The 20463-nt window shown below is 44.0% G+C and overlaps 2 protein-coding genes across 2 annotated transcripts in view; both read right to left on the minus strand.

Moving 5' to 3' along the window:
* CDH1 (cadherin 1) overlaps nt 1–20463 on the minus strand; it is a 191308-nt gene that overhangs the window by 133261 nt on the left and 37584 nt on the right. The window lies entirely within an intron of this gene.
* The window catches only part of CDH3 (cadherin 3), a 51060-nt gene that overhangs the window by 29193 nt on the left and 1404 nt on the right, over nt 1–20463 (minus strand).

Below are 20463 nucleotides of genomic sequence, written 5' to 3' on the forward strand. Positions count from 1 at the left end.
TTTAGAATGAGATGGAACCTGGAGCCTGCTTCACAAATAAAGCAACAAAGGGGCCAGATGTCATAGATTTAGAACCAGAGAGCCCAATCAGGCCCAGCCTCCCCTCATTTTACAGAAGAGGAAACAGGCCCAGAAAATAAGTGAGTAGCAGCGCCCAGATGGAAAGCCGTGTTTTCCAGCTCCAGATCTGAGGCATCTGCCCTCCCATCCCTCTGCTCCTATCCACAGAGAGGGGTTTACCCTGCTTCTGCTTCGTGACCAAAGACACAGGTTTGTGGAGCTATGAGGTGCCACCTGTAGCCAGGAGACCACAGAGGAAGCCTGCCCTGGCTTACTGAGTCCATCAGCCCTGCACAGAAGAAAAGAGAGAACCAGGGGACAGAACCAAGGAGGATGTCTCTGTTTGGGGCTGGGATGAGGAGGAGAGATAAGGCTGGATAGGAAATATCTCAAATACCTGGGCCCTAGTCATAGCTTAGAAAATACCACAGGGTCACATTTGCAAAAGAACAAGACCTTTTGGTGAAAAGTTTGGAATGAGCCTCTGGGAAAGAGCTGATCATCTAGAAACCAATTTCTCCTCTATGATAATGTCCTGTGGTAGGGAGTGTCAGGCTATGTGTGACATGTAGTCTTGGGGAGGGGAAAACTGGAAGTGGGCTATGTTTGACCTGGGGAGGAATCTGCCTGTCCTAGCAGGCCCTGGTAGTTAGGCTGGAAGCAGACACTTCAAAGAGGACTGCCATTTTAAGATCCAAGGCCAAGCTTCCCTCTGTTCTTTACCCCTAGATCTACCATCAAGTTTTTTGGGACAGTTTCCTTGTGGAGTTCACACCTGGAAGGACACAGCCCTAGTCTTTAAGTCTGTGTTCCAACTCCAACATTTACTTGGGGGCAAGTTGTATCACCTGAGCCTTGGTTTCCCCATCTGTAAAATGGGGATAATAAGACTCCACTATCTAACCTCAGTGCTTTGTACCTCTCCTCTTCTCTAACTTAACCCCTGTTTTTCATCCTCATCAAAACTGGCTACACTCTCCTCCCTTCCTAGACTCTGGTAAACAAGGGCAACTGGACATCGTCCTCTACTCGAGTCCCTTGCCCCCTCACCCTATCACCTACTTGGGCTTCCAAGTGCCAGCCTTATTCATTCACATCATCCTGACTTTGTTCCCGGTTCACTGGTACTGAATATCGTAAAACCACGATGACTGGGTCCAGATTTATGTTATGCGATCTCAGCAGGGCAGTCACCAAAAGGAGCAAGGCATTCCTTTCACGCTTCCTTCATTGATCCGCCATCTTGCTCACCATGGCTGCTCTTCTGCACCTTTTCTTCCCTCCTCAAACCTCTCATGACCCCGCCCCCCCATTCTCTCAGCTGAGAACCTTGCCTCAGATTTCACTGTGAATCCCTCTTCTCTTCTTCCTCATCTCCTATCACTCAGATGTCTTCAGCCACTCTCTTCCTTTACTCTTGTCTCACATGAAGAGGCAGATGGCTCTTCTGGCTAAAACAAACCCTTCTACAGGTACAAGTGCCCATTTCATCCCATTTTTCCCAGTAGATTATCCTTTCTACCTACTTTTATTCATCTGTTTTCTGGTTGCTTCCCTACTCCCTAAAAACACCCATGTCTCCTCCATCTGCAAAGATCCCTCCCTCCCTCCCTCCCCTTTAGCTGCTGTCCCATATCTCTCCTCCTTTTGGAGGCTGAACTACTTGAGAAGGCTGTCAACAATAAATGCCTCCATTTTCTTCCTTCTCATTCTCTTAACTCAATACTCAACTGAAACTGCTCTCCAAAGTTATTAAAATTCTGCTGACCCCCAAACTCTTAATGCCCCCTTTCCTTCCCTGTCAATCAGGGTTAAGTGACTTGCCCAGAGTCACAGAGCTAGTAAGTGTCTGAGGCTGGATTTGAACTCAGGTCCTCCTGACCACAGAACGAGCATTCTATCCACTGTGCCACCTAGCTGCCCCCATGCTCCCTGTTCTCTATCTTCATTCTTCTTGACTTCTCCTGTAGTCTTTGACACTCTTGATCACCCTCTTCTCCTCGAAAGTCTCTTCTCCCTGGGTTTTCTGGACACCACTCTCTCTTGGTTTTCCTCCTACTTTTTGGCCACCCTTTCCCAGTCTCCTTTGAGGGATCTTTATCCAGGTCACATCTATAAACCTTAAGGCTCTCTCCTCTTCTCCTTCTAGCTATTTCACCTGCAGATCTAATCAGCTCCCATGGATTCAATTATCCTTCCTATGCAAATGATTTTCAGATCTATTTATTCAGCACTAATTTCTCACCTCAACTCCAGACTTATACCTCCAGCTATCTGTTGGATATCTGAAACTGGATGCTTCATAAACATATGAAATTCAACATATCCAAAACTGAACTCATTATCTTTCCCCCCAACCCCTCCCTCCTGCCAAACTTCCCTATTAGAGTCGAGGGTACCAACATCCTCTCAGCCACCCAGGTGTTGTCTTCAATTCAACTCTCCCAGAGGCGCCATATTCAATCTGTCACCAGGTCCTGTCAATTTTACCTTCGTTACACCTTGTACAGGGAGAAGCTCTTCTGACACTGTCACCGCCCTAATGTAGACCACATGCCCTCACGGCCAGAGTACTGCAATGGTTTTCAGTTGGTCTTCATGCCTCAGATCTTTCCAAATATCTACCAAACAGATCTTCCTTAAAGAACAGATCTAACCACATCACGCCTTTATTCAGTAAACTCCTGTGGCTCCCCAGCACTTTCAGAACCAAATATAAAATGATGTGATTGGCTTTTAAAGCCCTCTCTAACTTGGTGCCTTCCTACCTCTCTCAGTCTTGTGAATAAGATGGAAGAACATACACTCCCCTGATCCTGTGACTCCTTACTGTTCTTTTCACAAAACACACCATCCCTCCCATCTCCAAGCATGTCCAGTGGCTGCCCCCAGTGTCTGGAAGGCTCTTCCTCCTGGTTTCCTTCCAGTCTCAGCTAAAATCCCATGTTATACAGGAAGCCTTTCTGGGTCCTCCCCCACTGCTAATACCTTCCCTCTGCCATTACCTTTCATTTATACTGTACATAATCTTTATGTCTAACCCTCCCTCACTTAAATCCAATTCACTTGCAAGTCATGGCATCACCTTTGAAAATGAAGGGCAATTAACAATAACATCATCATATCTTCTGTGTCCATAATGGTTTGAATGTTGTCTCCCCCAATAGAATGTGAGCCCCTTGAGGGCAGGGATTGGGTTTTTCCCTTTCTTTGTATCCCCAGCATTTAGCACAGGGCCTGGAACTCAATAAACCCTTGCTGGCCAACTGATTCACGAGGACATAGAAACGTAAATTGTTCCTACACAGGCAGGGTCCTTAATAAAAAAAAAAAAGTCCAAAGTTACAAAAGGCTCCCAGTCCTCTCCTATTTATAGTGTTTCACTTAAGCAAGGTGATTTCCATTATAATCTTCAGTTACCTCATCCTGGCATGGAGACGCTTTGGACTTCTCAAGGGCTATGGCAGGAGGACACAAGTTCTGGCAAGTTCTAGGCCAAGCTGGGAAGGCTTCTAGAGGGGGCCTGGCAATACCTATTGGCAGGGAACCAACCTAGCTAAGTTTGGGAAAAAGTTTACCACCAGGTTGGCCACAGGGTAATGAATTTCTTGGCTGAAGCAAGTCATGAGGATCACTGGAGGGAGTATTTCTATTGCAAAGATCAGAAATCTTTGAATAGAGGAGGAAACCATTAATAGAGTGAACAGAGGATTTGCCTGAAATAATTTAGCCCAAACTAATTTGCTGAGGAGCAGCTAAGAATTCCAGGCAAATTCAGATTGGGAGGGTAGACAGTGGGCCAACACAGAGGACAGCATGTTCTGGGTATAGTGAACTGGGAGAGAAGAGGACTTATCCCCCAGAGTATGGTTTGTGCTCAGGCATGGCTGGTTACCAAAGGCACCGCCCAGGATTGTGAGGGTGGTGGCTGGACTTAAACAGCTTAGGAGACCAGGGATGGTACTTGGGGAAATGTTCTTCCCCATATGAAAGCCCTGGGACAAAGCCTCGGTCACCCCACCTTAGTTACAGCTCTACAACCTAGTTAGTGATAGAACCTAGAATTCAGGTCTCGTTCTCTCCTCACTTTTTCCAATGTGCCCTGATGCCCCTACTTATATTTCAATCAAGATTACCTTCTCCATTCTTAAAACCATCTCTTTTAAAAATAATGCTTTGGTCCTGGCTATTTGGAGAGGTTATCTAATTGGCTTATAAGATGCTCCAAATCTGTTGGGATATTGGGCTTATCAAGTCTCTCAGCAGGAAGTTAGTGGATTAACCTACTCTTATAGGCATAGACCCTAGATGCCTGTAGTTTCACGCTGCCATGTAAATTAATCAATCAACAAGCACTGACTAAGACCTTACTATATGTATCAGGCACTATGCTGAGCACTGTGGATACCCCCCTCCAAAAAAAAAGGTAAAAAATATCCCTTCCCTCAAGAAGTTTGTATTCTAGGGAGGCAAACAGATAAATAACTAAATCCTTAATTATTAATTGTTAAGTCCAATTCACCTTCCTAATGTCGTGGTCCTCTTTGAGAACGAAGGACAACAGTAAGCAATTAGATAAATATGTCTACTCAGTAGATGGTCAGTAACCTTAGGGCAGAAGGCCCTACCAGCTGGAGAAGACCAGGAAAAGTCCAGCCCAACCCAGCCTCTTTCTGGGAAAGCCTGAATGAGGCAATAGATATGGATTACTAGGACCCACTGCCACCTCAGGTAAGGTAAAGGGACTCATCCTTCTCCACACAGAAATGATAACATCAGTCAGACTATCTTACTGGACAGCTCCCATCCCAGACAGCAATCCACAGGGCAGAAGTGGTTAGGCACTGTGATAGAGAAATGATTCTGGGAGGGACGGGTGTTGTCTCCCTTTCTTCTTCTTAGCCAAGTCTTCAAAACCTAACAAGCTGGAAGACCCAGCTCTCTCCCTTCTAGTTACCTTCCACTTGAAGAGTTGGAATTGTTTTTCCTCAAGGACATCTAGCAGAAGCAGCAGGCTTTATCTCTACCTAGAGATAAAGCTTCAGCTCTGGCTAGAGCAGCAGCCCAGCCCCGGATGTTTGCTCAGACACTTGTAAGAACAGGAGCCGCTTCCCTGACAGCCGACCACTGAGTCACTGGTGAGGCGGGCTGATGGTAAACCCAAAGCCTCAGGGCCAGTTTTAGTTCTCTTTGTGCCAGTTCCATTTCCTGTCATCTGATTGCATCATCCCTTTAAACATGAAATTGATTTGAATTCCACCTTTATCATCACTCATCCCCCTTCTCCCACCAGTCAGTGATGTAATGCCCCTGAAGAAGCTGGATTTCTCTTTTCACCAGCAGCCTTGGGCAAAAGCAAGCCCAGTCAGCCCACTCGGACCTCAGCAAGTCATGGGGGTCGAGATCTGCCTCCTGCATTCCCACTGAGACATAAACACTCCCGAGCATGGGACCAGGTTTAGACCACAGGGCGCCATGGAGGGAGAGCTGGAAATCTGGCTAGTCATTTAATGTGGGAAAATAGGGCAAACATCCCACTGCCGACCCTCGGTACCAACCAATGTGACCGTGGGCAAGTCACTTCATCAATCAACAAACACTTAGGACCCACTGCCTAAGTGCAAGGCTCTGCCCTAAACCCTGGAGAAAAAGCTTATGTTTTAATGAGACAACAAATATAAACTGGGGAAGGGAAGAAGCATTTATATAGTGCTTCTATGTTCTCAGCATTGTGCTAACCCTGGGGATACAAAGAAAAAATTAAGGAAAAAGCAGTCCCTGCCCTCAAACGGCTTACATTCTAATGGGAGAAGCCATGTGTGACTGTACAGTGCCACCTTTGTGTCCGGCACCACAGCTTAACAGATATTTCATTCAACCCAAAACAAATACAGAGGGAAAGTTTCAACTACAACAACAGTAGTTAACATTTATATAAACCGTTTATGGTTTGCAATCACTTCACCTGTATTATTTCATTTGATCCTCACAATGACCCTGTGAGGTGGGTGCCATTATTATCCCCATTTTACAGATGGGGAAACTGAGATTAAGAGAAATTAAATAACTTGCCCAGGGTCACATAATCAATAGGTGACTGAAGCAGGACTTGAACTCAGCTCCTCTTGATGCCAAGTTCATTACCTCCCTTCCAGTTCTAGAATTATGAAATATTATAATGCCTCAGTATTCCAATCCATAAAATAGGACTAAAAAGACCTGCCCTGGGACAGTTAGGCAGTGCAATGGATAGAGCATAGGCAAGAGTCAGAGTTCAAATACAGCCTCAGGCACTTGTTAGCTGTGTGACCCTAGGCAAGTCACTTAACCCCAAATGGAATGGACAGGAAGGGAAGGGAAAGGGAAAAGGGAAAGTTAAAGGAAAGGAAGAAAGAAAAGCATCTGCCCTATCTATCTCACAGGACTGTTAAGAGTACTGCAGTGGATAAAACTCTGAGCTTGGATTTAGGAAGACCCGAGTTCTAATCCTTCCTCAGCCACTACTAGCTGTGTGGCTATGGACAAATCACTATTTCTCTGGGTCTCAGTTTCCCTGTCTGTAAAATGATGGCATTGGACGTGGTGACCACAGTTGGTCCTTTCCAGCCCAAAATCTATGATCCTATAAAATGAAGCATAGAATTCAAAGACAATAGATGAAGTCAGACACACTGTACAAACATAGGGTGGCTGGTGACCCAAGATTTGAATGTTTCGACTACTTGTTAAAATTCTTGGATGGGCTTGCAGGACAATCAGAGCACTCTGTATCTAGATAGGTAGGAAAGTCAGAGGAACTTGAAAATCCCTGGATGGTTTTCAAAGTTCCCCTTTAAATAATGCAAGGCTCCCATCACCCATCCAGGGAAATTTGGCCCCACATCCTGAACAGGAGCCATGAACACAACTTGGGCAAGAAGGTACAAATCCCTGGAGGAAAAGAGCCCCAAGGAAGTGCCAAGCACCCATGAGCTTATCAGGACTGAAAACCATGGGGCAAGACCTCACTCAAACTCCCTGCTCTAGGGCGACTTATTTTTTATCCTGGCATTACACAAATACACCCACTGCTCCTTCCAGGGAGGGCCAGGAAATTGGCCAGTCTGGGATCCTGAGCACTGCATTTCCTGTATCCAGGTCTCCATCTTCTCAGCTGGAATATGGGCATACTCAACCTACTTGGAGGGAAGAGGGAGAGGAAAGGAAATGATGTTCCTTGTGACAAACAAGTTTGAAGGAAGGCACTAAGACAATCTGAGCCCTCTCATTTTATAGAAACAAACAGAGGCTGGGAAGGGTTAAGTAACTTGCTAAAGGTTACTCAGATATTTGTCATCCAGGCCCTTGGTTTCTGAATCTTTCCATGACAACCCATAGGGCCAACCCCATCAAACCCTGAGTATTTAAGGAAGAACAGTTAACACAAAGGGGAACCAGAGACTTCTTTCATAGAAGAGCTCCTGTCTACATAGGCCCTTTCCATACACCTCTCTAAGCCTCATGACAGTCCATGATTATCTTCATTTTACAGACAGGGAAACTGAGTCCTGAGCCCTCAATCATGCTGGTAGTAAATGTCTGAGGTAGGATCTAACTCTAGGTCTTCTTCTTGACCCCAAGTCTAATGCTCCACACCCACTATGACGTGTTGAATAGGAGCTCCCATTAGGAACTTATCGAGCAGGCAGACAGATCCGCTGCAACACAAGCTATACTGGGGGTGGGAGGAAAGGGATGGAAAGAGGCCCAGGGCTAGATTGAGAGGGGATCTTAGCATTTCTTCTGCATTAAAATTTAACCATTAGAAAAGCCAATTGGGTTAATGCACAGGAAAAATGGGAGAAAGGGAACAGTAGTTCCCTGGGAAGATCCTTTCCTCTCCAGAGCAGTATCCCCAGGGCACACTCCTTCCTGCTGTTCCTCCCAGATCCCTAGAGAGCTAGGCCATCCCTTCCATTCCCTGAGGGGGACAAGACAGCAACAGAAGACACTCAACCACGTAGTTCGTAAGCCCGTGGAGACTTACAGGCAGAGTTGGGCTTGGCCTCTATGGGACTGCTGCTGCCTCCTAGGTCTGTGTTAAGTCTAGTAACTTGCCTTTTCTTCAGGGTGAGACCCACACCTCTACAACCCCAGCCTTTTCCGGAGATTATAAAGACTGGGGAAACCAAAGTATTTCATTAGGCACCTGAATGTTTAAAATACCAAGACGCAGTCTGGCATATAGGGACAAACAGGGGACTGGGGAGGGGGTGTCAAAGGATTTGAATTCTAGTCTCACTAGCTATGTGATCAGATTTCCATGCTCCGAATTTGTAGGATTCAGAGCTCAAAAAGAAGTTTAGAGATCTTCTAGACAAGAATGTCCATTTCACATATGAGCAAACAGACCTGGAGAAGTAAATTTTTTTGCCTTTTTGTTTTGGAGGGGGGAAGGCAGAGCAATTGGGATTAAGTGACTTGCCCAAGGTCACATGGCTAGTAAGTGTTAAGGCCAGATTTGAACTCAGGTCCTCCTGACTCCAGGGCTGGTGCTCTATTCACTGAGCCACCTAGGAGAAGTAAATTGACTTCCCCAGACCACCCATAGATAAGTAAGGGACAGGATCCAAATCCCATCTCCTGACATCAAATGCAAGGCCTCCTACTACAGACCACATGACCAGGACGTCTGTAAAATCAGAGGAGCTGTAATTTTTGTTAAAAAAGGTGGGGGACGGGTATGGAATGCTGCATATTCTATCAGATGAGGTCAATTTTGTCCATCACTTTTAACTTTTTTTTTCTTTGAAACAAGGGAATGCTACTGGAGGGGCTTGGTCAACATAGAGAAGGAGCATATACAGAAATAACTGCAATGTAAAATCAGGAGGCCATCAGTGAAATTTTTAAAGAAAAAAAAAATGACGGGGCGACATCTAGATTCTCTCCGGCTCTCAAATTCTCTACTACATTTGCTCAGTGATTTATTATGGGACAGAAGAGTTAAATGATAAGAACCTCACTGCCCACGTGGAGGGATAGCTGGCCTTTGGAATACAAGCACTGGAAAAGTCAAGCCTGGCTTTTAAAAGTTGGTTACTTCCTTTTTCTTAATCATCATGATGGCATTTTGGTGAAGAAAGAAGTCAGTGGGGAGGGATAGAGTAGAAAAAGGAAAAATTAAGGGAACACGGGAGAACCAGAAGAGAAAAAACGATGGGAAGGAGAGGAAAGGTGAGGAAATGCATCCAAAGTCAGATCCTAGTTCATGGACTATGCCCCTCATCTGAAATCTGTCCAACCTTCCACTTGAGCCATGAGCCCTTTGTTTAAGAGAGGGCTGGAACCTTCTCTCTCCTCCTGTCTCTGTTGCAAGGGCGTAGGAAGTCGAGTTTCTCTTAATTGCCTGCGTGGGACGGGCCAGAGACTGATGGGGTTTTTTGCCCCCTTGCCAGCAGAAACATGATGAGACCCGTCTTGCTCTGAGGCCAGCCCAAAGAAGTAAGGTTGGAAACACTGGCCAAGATTTAAGAAGTCTACCATGGACAAGTAACATCGAAACCTCAGTTGAGTCCTAACAACTATGAAGCCTTTTCCTTTCCCTCACCTCCTAGGCCTACTGCTTTCTTGATAATTATGAATAACAGGATTTCATACCTCAGAAAGCCTTATTTGGATGGACATAGATAGACAGACAGATAGATGAATGGATGGATAGGTAGATAGGTAGGTAGACAGACAGATAGATGATGATTAGATAGATGGATGGATAAGTAGAGAGATGAATGGATGGATAGATGGATAGATAGATAGATGTATATGATATAGATAGTACTTTCTTTTTTTTGTTTTGTTTTTTTGGAGGGCAATTGGGGTTAAGTGACTTGCCCAAGGTCATGGATAGCACTTTCTAAAGCACTAGGCAATAATGTAAGAGGAACTAAAAAATTTCCTTGAACATTGCAGAGAAAGTACTTGGCCCCAGCCCCAGCCCCAGTCCCACCTACTATGCTAGATTTCATGGAAATATACCCTGATGGTCTAACCATTCCCACCGACCCCTAGATCTGGGGGTTGAGAGAAGCTATAAGAAGATAACAATATTTTTAATAAAAATAACTAATATATAGCACTTTAAGGTTTACAAAGGAAAAAAAATAAAAAATAAAAAAAAATTAAGGTTTACAAAGGGATTTCCACGTCATTTGATCTTCACAACCCTGTGACATAGGTGCCACTATGATTCCCATTTTAGAGATGAGGATATTCAAATTGAGTGAAGTTACTCTGCAAGTTAATTAGGTCTAAGGTGGGATTTGAACTCAGGTCTTCCTGATTTAGAGTCCAGTAGAACAAGAAGTTGGCATGGACCCTGAGCAGCCCCCTGCACCACTGGACTACAAGGATGATTATTTTGTTGAATCACATTTGGGGGAATGAGAGGCTCCCAGGACTCTACTCCCAGAGCAGAGTACTTGTGAGTAGTTCACAGAATGGTTGGACCCCTCTAGAGGAGGAGGGAATCCCCAAGGCTTTGTCACAGAGACACCCCAGAAATCCTTGTCACCTGTCCCCTTCAGAGAATGGCGGCAGGGGACAATGGAAATCCAATCCAGAAAAGCCAAAGTGAGCTTTTCTCATACTTGGAGGGGCAAACTTAGGTGGACATTGGGAGCTGGGGAGTATAGGCTGAGTAACGAGGATGGGATACAACCCAAAGAAAGACCCTCAAAACCTTATAGGGGAGAAGTGCTGCAAAAGCATTAGCTCTCAAGACTTACAGGAAGTCTATGGAAGAAAGGTGACCTCCTGGCCACTCTGGTCACTTTCTCTGATATAAGTCTCTTATAATAAGCCTGTAGGTGTTTTGAATCTGTGGGCTTACAAAGGGAGTTGGTGACAATACCCTGGGGGAGGGGGATGCAGTGGGAATGGGGATAGGGAGAAGGAAACAGATCCTTTTGGTCCCAGATTCTGAGGGCGCTGGGGAGCGGCACCAGAGAAGTAAAAAACAATTTTCCCCAAGTGTTCGCTTTGGGACAGAATCTCTGCCATCAAAGAAACAATAACGAAGAGCTCACATTTCTCCAAGTTTTCCTAAAGCTCAGGTCTGACCCTGTCATTCCCACCCGATAGTCAATCAATTCAATTAACACTTATTAATAATAACAGCTAACATTTATATAGTGCCTACTATGTGGCAGGAACTGTACAATTATCATCTCCTTAAAATGCCTATTATGTGAGGTTCCCTATTACCCCCAGGACCAAATCCTCTGGCATGGCATGCCCTTCACAAGCCTAGCCCTTCCCTTTCTTCATTTTCCAGTATCCTAACTGTTGACTTACCTCTACACACACTCAACAGTCTATCTAGGGGCGGCTAGATGGTGCAATAAACATACCACCAGCCCTGGAGTCAGGAGGACCTGAGTTCAAATCCAGACTCAGACACTTCACACACACACACACACACACACACACACCCTAGCCGTGTGACCTTGGGCAAATTACTTAACCCCAATCGACCTACCCTCTCCCCTCCAAAAAAAGAAAAAACAGTCCATCTGCACTGGTCTGCCTGACTGGCCATGCCTACAAGGCATCCCCTCCCCCTGTACAACCATTGGCTTCCTTCAAAACTCCAAACAAATTCTCAGAAGGCTTTTTCCCAGTCTTTCCTCAGTTCTCTCCCTCTAAATCCCCTTGTTCTGGTACCATGGAGTTATGTATTTACCTTTTTCTGCAAACCCGTGAGCGGTCCATAGATTCCAGCTATTATTGTCTGTTCATAATTATTTGTATGCTGTCTCCCCCGCCCTACTCCACTTCGAGTGCCTTGGGGGAAGGGATCAGGCTCTTTTTTAGGGGTGGGGGGGTGTCTTTCTTGGTACCCTCAGCAGAGGACCTGGCACAAGCGTTTGTGAACTAACACATTCTAAGGCTGACAAAGCACTTTCTTCACAATAACCCCGTGAGGTAGGAAATACAAGAATTATCATCTCCCTTTGACAGATGAGGAAACTTTAAGATTTAAAGAGACAAGGACTTTGCCATGAGCCACCCATCTTGAGAGTGATAGAAGCCAGAAAACAAACACGGGTCTTTCCTGACTGCCAATCCAAAATTCTTCCCTCTGAGCCATTACACCAACAGCCATTACTGCCAGCTCAGTAGGCCTGGTGTTAAAAAGACCAGAGTTTGAATCTCACCTCGGATACTTTGTGATTCTGGGTAAGTCACTTTACTTGTTAGCCTAAATTTCCTCACCTGTCAAAATGAAGACAATACCTCTCAAGAGTTGTGGTGAGGACTAAATGAGATAATTATGAAGTTCTTGGCACACTTTAAGTGCAATATAAATGTTAGTTAGTATTATTATTATGGAGCCTTAGACCTGAAGTCAGGCACACCTGGGGTTCAAATTCTGCCCTGGATGCTTAAGTAGTGGAACCCTGGGCAAATCACTTAACCTTGGCCTGCCTCAGTTTCCTCATGAGGGGGGCTGGACTTGATAGCCTTTATGGTCTCTTCCAGCCCTGAATCTGCAGTCTTATGAGAGATCCATTGTGCAAGTGAGTAAACGGATTATATTATTATTTATATAATTACAATTATATAATATAAAAATATTTTATATAACATAGCATAATATGCCCTTGGCTACCAGAAAATAACCAAGTTTACCGCTTCCTTAGTTTAAAACTTTTTTCTCATAGGAGACAGGTTTTAATTTCTCCAGGAAGGCACAACTAGGAAACAGCCTTGGGTTAAAGCTGACCCCACACACAGATACCCCAAAACACAAATGCCCATTTTTTAGAAGTAACCATGAGACAGATTCCCATGTGGTTGCATCTAACTCTTATTCCAAGCAAAGGAGCCTTTTGTTTGCCACACAACTCCAAGCATCCTTAGTGGGATTCCAAATCTGAAGCATCAGGGGTCTTGTGCCCCAATAACAGCCCCTTTAGACCTGGTCTGATGGACATGCCATCAGTGAAATTAATGGCAGAAGGATGATGAATTTGCTCTTGGTTCCCTGGTTCCCAAGCTCCCACCCCCACACTAGAATTCTGTTCCTCTGCTCAAATGTCAGCAAGAACTCTCTCACGGTGTCCTTGAGGCAAGGGAGGGGGAAATGGGAGGGGGAGATGAGAGGGCGCCTTGGGCTTACATTCCAGTACCATTCTGGAGGGATAGATATTGGCATGGATGACAAATGCAAGTTTAAATAGTTGTCAAGCCATGAGATCCAGCTTTAACTCCCGACCAGTTACCCTTCTCACCCTAGCCCACCCCCTTCCTCCCCAGGTACTACAGTAAACCCCAGGTTAATAGCCCTTGACCTGTTCTCACTAGCAATCTGATCCTTGCAGCTGATGGCTCCCAAGATAAGCACAAAATGGCTATAGGGCCCCCAGCCCCATCCCCAAGCCCAAGAAACTGGAATGCATGGGCTTTCATGCCTTAAGTGGAAGGGACGTGATGGGAGTTAGGGGGCCAAGGAGGGCTAGAATTTCAAGCCAAAAATTAACCATTTCCAACCTTCCAGAATAGTCTCACCTTCTCAGGCCTGGCTTTGGAGATATAACACTTTGATTTCATTCTCCCCCAACTCCCCTTCTATTCTCCAAAGGTCCCCAGTATGTCTCAATATTTGACCTGTACAAGACCAGCCTTTTCTAAAGTTAGTTCATCTCCAGATGAAGGGAAGCTGGGCTCCATGGCATCTCAGGTCCTTTCCACCTTGAAACCCCCAGAGCCGTATGGAGTTGAAGATGTAGGACTGGCACCAGAGTCCTTTGATTGGCATCTCTGCTATGTGGTGGGTAGTGCCAGGTGACTAATGGGGGAAAGGGGAAGGAAAACACTCCTAGCCTGGAGTGAGGTAGCCAGTGGGAGTGCTATTAAAGAGAAGGTATAGGAAAAGCATATAACTGTAGGGCACTAGCTTAATCTCTCCACTAGTCCAAACCACAAAGCTATTGACTCCGGAGCTGTGGTTGTTAGTGGCCAGAAACACCAAGCAAAGAATGTATTCTTGTATTTAAAATCTCAATTCTAACACTAAAATGTTCCCTAGAGAACATCTAATAGGAGACAGGGCCCCAGCTTTTAACTTTTTGTGTGACATAGAACCTTTAGTAATCTAAAGATGCCCCTTCGGAAAGGTCACCTTTTTAAGTGCACAAAATAAAATACACAGGATTACAAAGGAAACTAATAATATTGAAATAGTTATCAATTTTTTTTAATTCACAGACTATAGGTTAGGAATCCCTGATCTAATCTGTTTCACAAATAAGGAAACTGAGGGCCAGGGGAATGAAGCAGTTTGCCCAGCTCACTTAATTGGTTAGCTATAGATTTTGGCCTAGAATCCAGGTCTCTGGAATCCAGCAAAGTGTTCTTTCCTCTTTACCAGACTGCCTGGATCACCTTTAGTGGAGAAGACCTGGAAAGGCCCGGAAAACTATGCCAGCAGCCTCTCCTCACCCCTGATTCCCAATCTGGACACTAACCAAGGAGACACAGAACATTTAAGTAGGTCTTTTCTCCCAAATACTGTGGTTGAGTGAGAGAAAAGCGACCTTCCCAGAAACACTAGCAAAACAGCCCTTCTCTCCAGATGTCTCACTTAGGAAATGATTTTTTTCCCCTGAAAAGAAATATCCAAGACCACTTGAAGATGAGAATAATTTTTCTTTTTTAGGGAAAGTCCCAGGAACTTTTTGTCCAGCCACAAATTGAGACTAGTGGTTAAGTTCTCCTAAAGATAAGGCAGCACCTTCAGAGTAAACAAGGACCTGAACACACACCCTTGGGGAGATGGGGGTGGGGAGAGAGACAGGCAAGGTCAGAATGTTTTGTAGAATTAGGGGAAAAAAATAAATCTACACAGCCAGACTGGGGGCAGAAACCCTGATACTACTTCTTAACATATGGCCCTCAGCCAGGAGGCACATAGAAAAAAAGCATTAAAAATTCATCTTTTGCTATTCAGACCACAGCTCTCTGAATGGAGACAATTTGTCCTTAGTAACAAATACTCTGAAATGAAATAATGTCAGAGAAAAAAAAAACCCACTCTCCCTGCCTCCTTATCTTCCTATATACCTCTTATGATAACCAATATTTAAATTTTTTTACAGTTTGCAAAATGCTTTAGCTACAGTTTCTTAGTTGAACCTCAAAACCACCTTAGGAGGTAGGTAGTAGAGAGGTATCATTAGTTCTGTTTGAGGTTCTGACAGGGCAAGCAACTTGCCCAGGGTCACACAGCTAGTAAAACGTCCAATAGTGGATTTATGGTCAGGTCTTCCTACAGTGCTGAGTTTCATTGACCTTGACCAAGAATAACAAATCTTTGCAACTCAAAATTTAAAAATAAAAAAATATTAAAAATTGTCTTTACGTATAATTAGGAAAAAATAAAATAGTACTAAAAAAGTAGAATAATAAATCTTTCTACGTAGAATTGGGATTTGGGAAGTTCTAGATTCTACCCTTTCAGTGATAAAGATACAATGAGAATCTAAGGACTTAGTTCAATGGGGGCCAGTACTCTACGCACTATACCACATTCCCTCTTTAATATAGGCTCCTACTCAGCCCCAAACTTCAGAAGTTCTGGAGAAACTCCTTCCTTTCTTTCCCAATGGGAAATGAAGGGCACCCAGGACTTGGTAGCTTAGAAACAGGAAACCCTACAATAGGGCAGAAAAGGAGACCAGAGGTTTGGGACCTGTTCCCAGAGGCACCAATTCATGATGAGACAGGAAGGAGGTTAGAGTAATCAACTGCAGTACTGCTAAAAACACATGACTTTCCCATGGCAAAGCTACAGAACAATGCCTTCTAAGGTGTGGTCTCCCACATGGCAGATTTATAGTGCTCAAAGTTACTCTTCGGTTAAAAATTTAGACTGGGCAGCAAATGCATCTTAAAGCCGTCCAACACTGGAAGACTTCATATTCCAAGGGGGCTTTGGAAGAACCACTTGGAAGCTCCCTTCCTGTTCTTAGGACTGGAGATCTCTGGCCAAATCCAGTCCAGTTCAATGATGATAATGTACTAACCCTATATTGGCGGGCCAACCAACTGGGGCAGGAGCCATTATTCAAGCATCATCGTTAAAAGTTTTTTTTTTTAAATACTGTCATTATGAAAAATTTCTTTGGAGTTCCCCTCTGTCGTGGTGAGATAATATTTTCAGTCTATCAAAAGATACATTACTCAATCAGAGTACCAATCAATTCACATCAGCTTTCCTCCTTCTGGCTTGCTTCATGGGCTCTCTCCAAGTCTACCTTAATGGCCTAACAGAATTCACTGCTCTTACTGCCCTCAGCTCTCTGAGTCCTCTATAGTCCCGGGATAGAAGTGGGGACAAGTACCAGCCTCTAGGTCCATGCTCTTAACCAACTAAATCTCAGGAACTCAACAGCAGTGTAGAAGGGATAGTTTACTAGAAACCCTAGGAATAGGTGGTTTTCTCCCTACTCTCTCTTCTGCTTAGGAAATATTGAACTATTCCTGATCTGGGTAACTGAGAATTGCACATTCAGGGAGAACATTATTTCTAGAGACTCTCTTTTTTAAAAGAAAAAAAAAAAAGAAAGGATGTCCCCAGACTGCTTTCTTCCTTCCCAACACAAGCACCTTGAGTCCCAGGACTCTTTCTTCCCCCTCCCAGAGCCTACCTTCAGAAAAAGACAAATTCATTCAGACTAAGTTGTCAATGACAGATAAGGACCCCAGTGCTAACCTTCTGACTTCTGTTGTTCTGCTCTCAAAAATGAGATCCTCCAAAATCCTTGCAGGGGTGCCAAGGTCAAAGTTGGTTTCATAAGTAAGCTAAGACCTCATTTGCCTATTAAAATACTCCTCCCTTTTTCCAATTAAGTATCTGTGAGGCCGAATATTTTTCATATACTTCAACAAAAACTCCATAAAAAAAAACACCCAGATTGAATACAAAAGCAAATATGAAAATCCAGCTATCCCTTCTACTAAGCCAAACATTAGAGAGATTTGTAAAAATATCTAAAGTGCCAGCACTCTTCTCACTAAATTGATTGGGAGGTTATTTTTATTTAAAATATTTTAATTCAAGCTAACATGTAATAGCTTTATTATTGTTATTTTTAAATTAATTAATAGATCTTTAAAAAATTTATGTTTTATTTTCTAAGAAAGTAAATAGTGATCATACCCACATAAACAAAAGCTCTTTGGAGTCCTCAATTTTTGTTTTCTTTCTTTTTTTTTTTTGAGGGGAGAAGGCAAGGCAATTGGGGTTAAGTAACTTGCCCAAAGTCACACAGCTAGGGTCAAGTGTCTCAGGTTCGAATTTGAACTCAGGTCCTCCTGACTCCAGGGTCAGTACTTTTTTTACTGCACCACCTAGCTGCCGGGACAATGATTTTTAAGAGTGTAAAGGGTAGCTGAGACTTCAAAGTTTGAGAACTACTGCTTTAACAGAACAAAGAAAAGAATCTTTTAGTTAAAAAAGTTCTGGGATCTGTAAGCAGGCCAATGGGAGAAGGTCCCCAGTATGCCTGACCGGGGAAGCACAGGATTTGGAACAAGAAACCTAGTCCAAGTTCTTTGAATTCTAATTTCTAAGTCCTGACTTTAGGCTTTTTTTTTGGGGGGGGGGTGAGGGTCGCAAAGAGGAGGGTTGGGGGGGGGGAAGCTGGGGAGATTAAAAAAAAAAAAAACGGATCACAGCCCTTAAAGGGCTTTGGAAAATAAGAAACACCATACAAATGCAAGGTATTATTATACCAGAGAAGGCTTTTAGCTCAATTTGTGGAACAAAGGTGGCAAGTGCAGCCTCCAGGCTACCAGGAACTAAAGAATTTATTCTACCTGACTGGCTAGAAGGGTAACAGGTGAGCTTTTCAGAGCCAAATTGGGAACTCAGGTTTTCTGTGTGCTTTCATAATCACTTTGAACTAGGAATAGGTTGGCCTAAAAGTTAGTTAATTAACAAGTTGGCCACAAAATAGGAGCAGAAAGAACACGGGTACAGAATTGAGGGGAACAGAGTTCTGCCTACGTGACCTTGAGAAAATTAGGTCTTGGTTTCTCTTTATTAGTGAAATGCAGAGTTTGGACAAATTTAATCAGTCAGGAAAAAGACCCCCAACAAGTATCCACCTTGTGCCTAATAGAGAGGCAGGGTAGCCTAATCAATAGAGTACCACACTTGACCTGTTCAGGAAGACCTGTTCCTAGCTGTGTGCCCAGGGAATAAATTACTTAACACGAGATTCAAGCAAATCCATAAGACTTATTATCTACTAAGAAACAGATTCAGAGAGGCTTGGTTTTTGTTCCTAATATGCTCTGTTCCTAAGTACTCTACTGAAAAAACTTAGAATCCTGTTCCATTAACCAAATAAGCAGTAACTTCTTTCTTCAAAATCATCCTGTATATTTGCTGTTCTTTTCTTCTCCAGAAGGCCAGCATATGACATGCTTTCAGGTTACAGCTAGGTCAGGGCAAAGTTGTTCCTGGGATCACCCAGAATTCCACCAGAATCCCATCATGGGTACTGAGGCGAAGTTAAAGTAAGGAGTAAATCCAGCTTACTTGCTGCACAAGTCTTTATTTTATTGCAAAGCCTTTTTCCTGGCAGCTGGTACCCATTTCACTACCACAAACCAGACAATTAAGAATACTGTATTTCCTCAAAAGGTATAAAATTCCTGATGTGATTGTGAGGCTCTCTCCAGCACAAACCTCTCCCTCCCTCTCTCAGTCAAGTGTGAAATGTACACCTAGATTCCCCTAGGCCCCTCTTCTCTTCCTCTTCCTCCTCCCTCCCCCTTTTCCCAACATAGCCTCAAACTTCAAATTATAGCCAGTTATCCAAATCCTTCTGCTGGTGAGTAATGAAGATATGGCAGGAGATAAAACATGATTTTCTACTAGCAGACTGCAGTATACTCCCTGGTACATCTATGGACAAAAGAAAACCCCCCAAAACCTGAGGACCCAATCTGCAGTTCTGAACAGGGATTTGGCAAAGCCTTAGACTGGTTAGCAATAAAGCTTCCATGGGGAGCCGGAATTTGATTTGGGAAGTTGCCCAAGTTAACATTTTACAGGTTGGCGTGGTTACAGTTTGTTAGCCCGCCAGTAATAAGCCTGCACTCAAGAATTCAAAGTTTATGAGGCATGGCCTCTTAATGCCTTTCCTCTGGACCCCACAGCAGAGGGTTTAGAGAACTTTCCTAGCAAGGGTGTTAATTGTTCTGACAATCTGCTAAGTTATTTAGGGAAAGGCTTGCAAAGACTCAAAAGGCTTGCAGTCGGATGTTAAGAAGACAAAGGATATATTCATTCTGATCTCTCCTACATAAGGCACCCACAAAAAGCAGTCATATTTTAGTTGCCAGAAGCATCAGAGCATCTGAAACCAGCTTTGCTACTGTGTGACCTTGGGTGACTGATTTTCTCATCTGGACTTCAGTTTCCTTTTCAGTAAAATGCAACACACCTTGCCCCCACTACCTCAACCTACTCCATTGTTATGGACTTGGGAAGCCTTCAAGTGTTCCAGAATTATGAATTAGTATTAAAATGAAGAGAGTTTCTGAGGTTGGGTTTCCTTCTCCAGCTTTTTGTTAACCTAGGAAAATCCTAAGCAAGTCGCTTCTCCAGAACAAGGTGCAGGAAGGGAGAGACAGGAACATTCAAGGCAAGGTGGTGTAATAACTGACTTTGGAATCATATGAGCAGGGTTGAAATCCCAACTGAGTCACCCACTACACTTATAATTTTGGTCAAGTCATCAGTTTAGAGTTTCTTTCTATGTAAAATAAGGCAATTGGACTAGAGATGACCCCAACACCCCTTTCAGCTCCAAATCTATGAGTACAAATTCCAAAAGAAGCCAACACCATAAATCCAAACTAAAAGAACTTCAATTCCCTGGTGATTTGGGGTGTTCACACCTCTCAATGGCTCTCAGCATTAGGGTTGACCTTCCCTCTGGTCTACCAGCTTTCTGCCATCCCTCAATTCCAGTTTTGTACTAGGTAAGAGTGACCCAGTGACTATTGGGAGATCAAACGTGTTCTTTGATCTCTAGTTCTTTACATTAACCACTCTTACTAGGCAAGTCCTCCCCAGAAACCTTCCAGACCCTTTGCTATTTACATAACACGACCAAACTATAGCCACTGGAGGGATCTGCTGGGTGAGTAATTGCTCTTGCTCAGGCCCAGAGAGAGGTGTCCTGTTGCAAAAGTTTCTAGGAATGGTTTTGGGGGGGAAGTCACTCCAGCAAGGGTAGGGTTAAAAGTGCATTCCAGCTGCTGGGGAAGGAGGGGGTGCAGAGAGCAGAAACAGACCTCCTCTGTTTCAAACACAATGCACATTTCACAAAGCCCCGGCCCCCATTT

The sequence above is a fragment of the Petaurus breviceps genome, unplaced genomic scaffold, assembly GCF_028583685.1.
Source record: "Petaurus breviceps papuanus isolate PSGF00001 unplaced genomic scaffold, PetGlider_PUasm1.0 176, whole genome shotgun sequence".
NCBI classification, from domain to species: domain Eukaryota; kingdom Metazoa; phylum Chordata; class Mammalia; order Diprotodontia; family Petauridae; genus Petaurus; species Petaurus breviceps.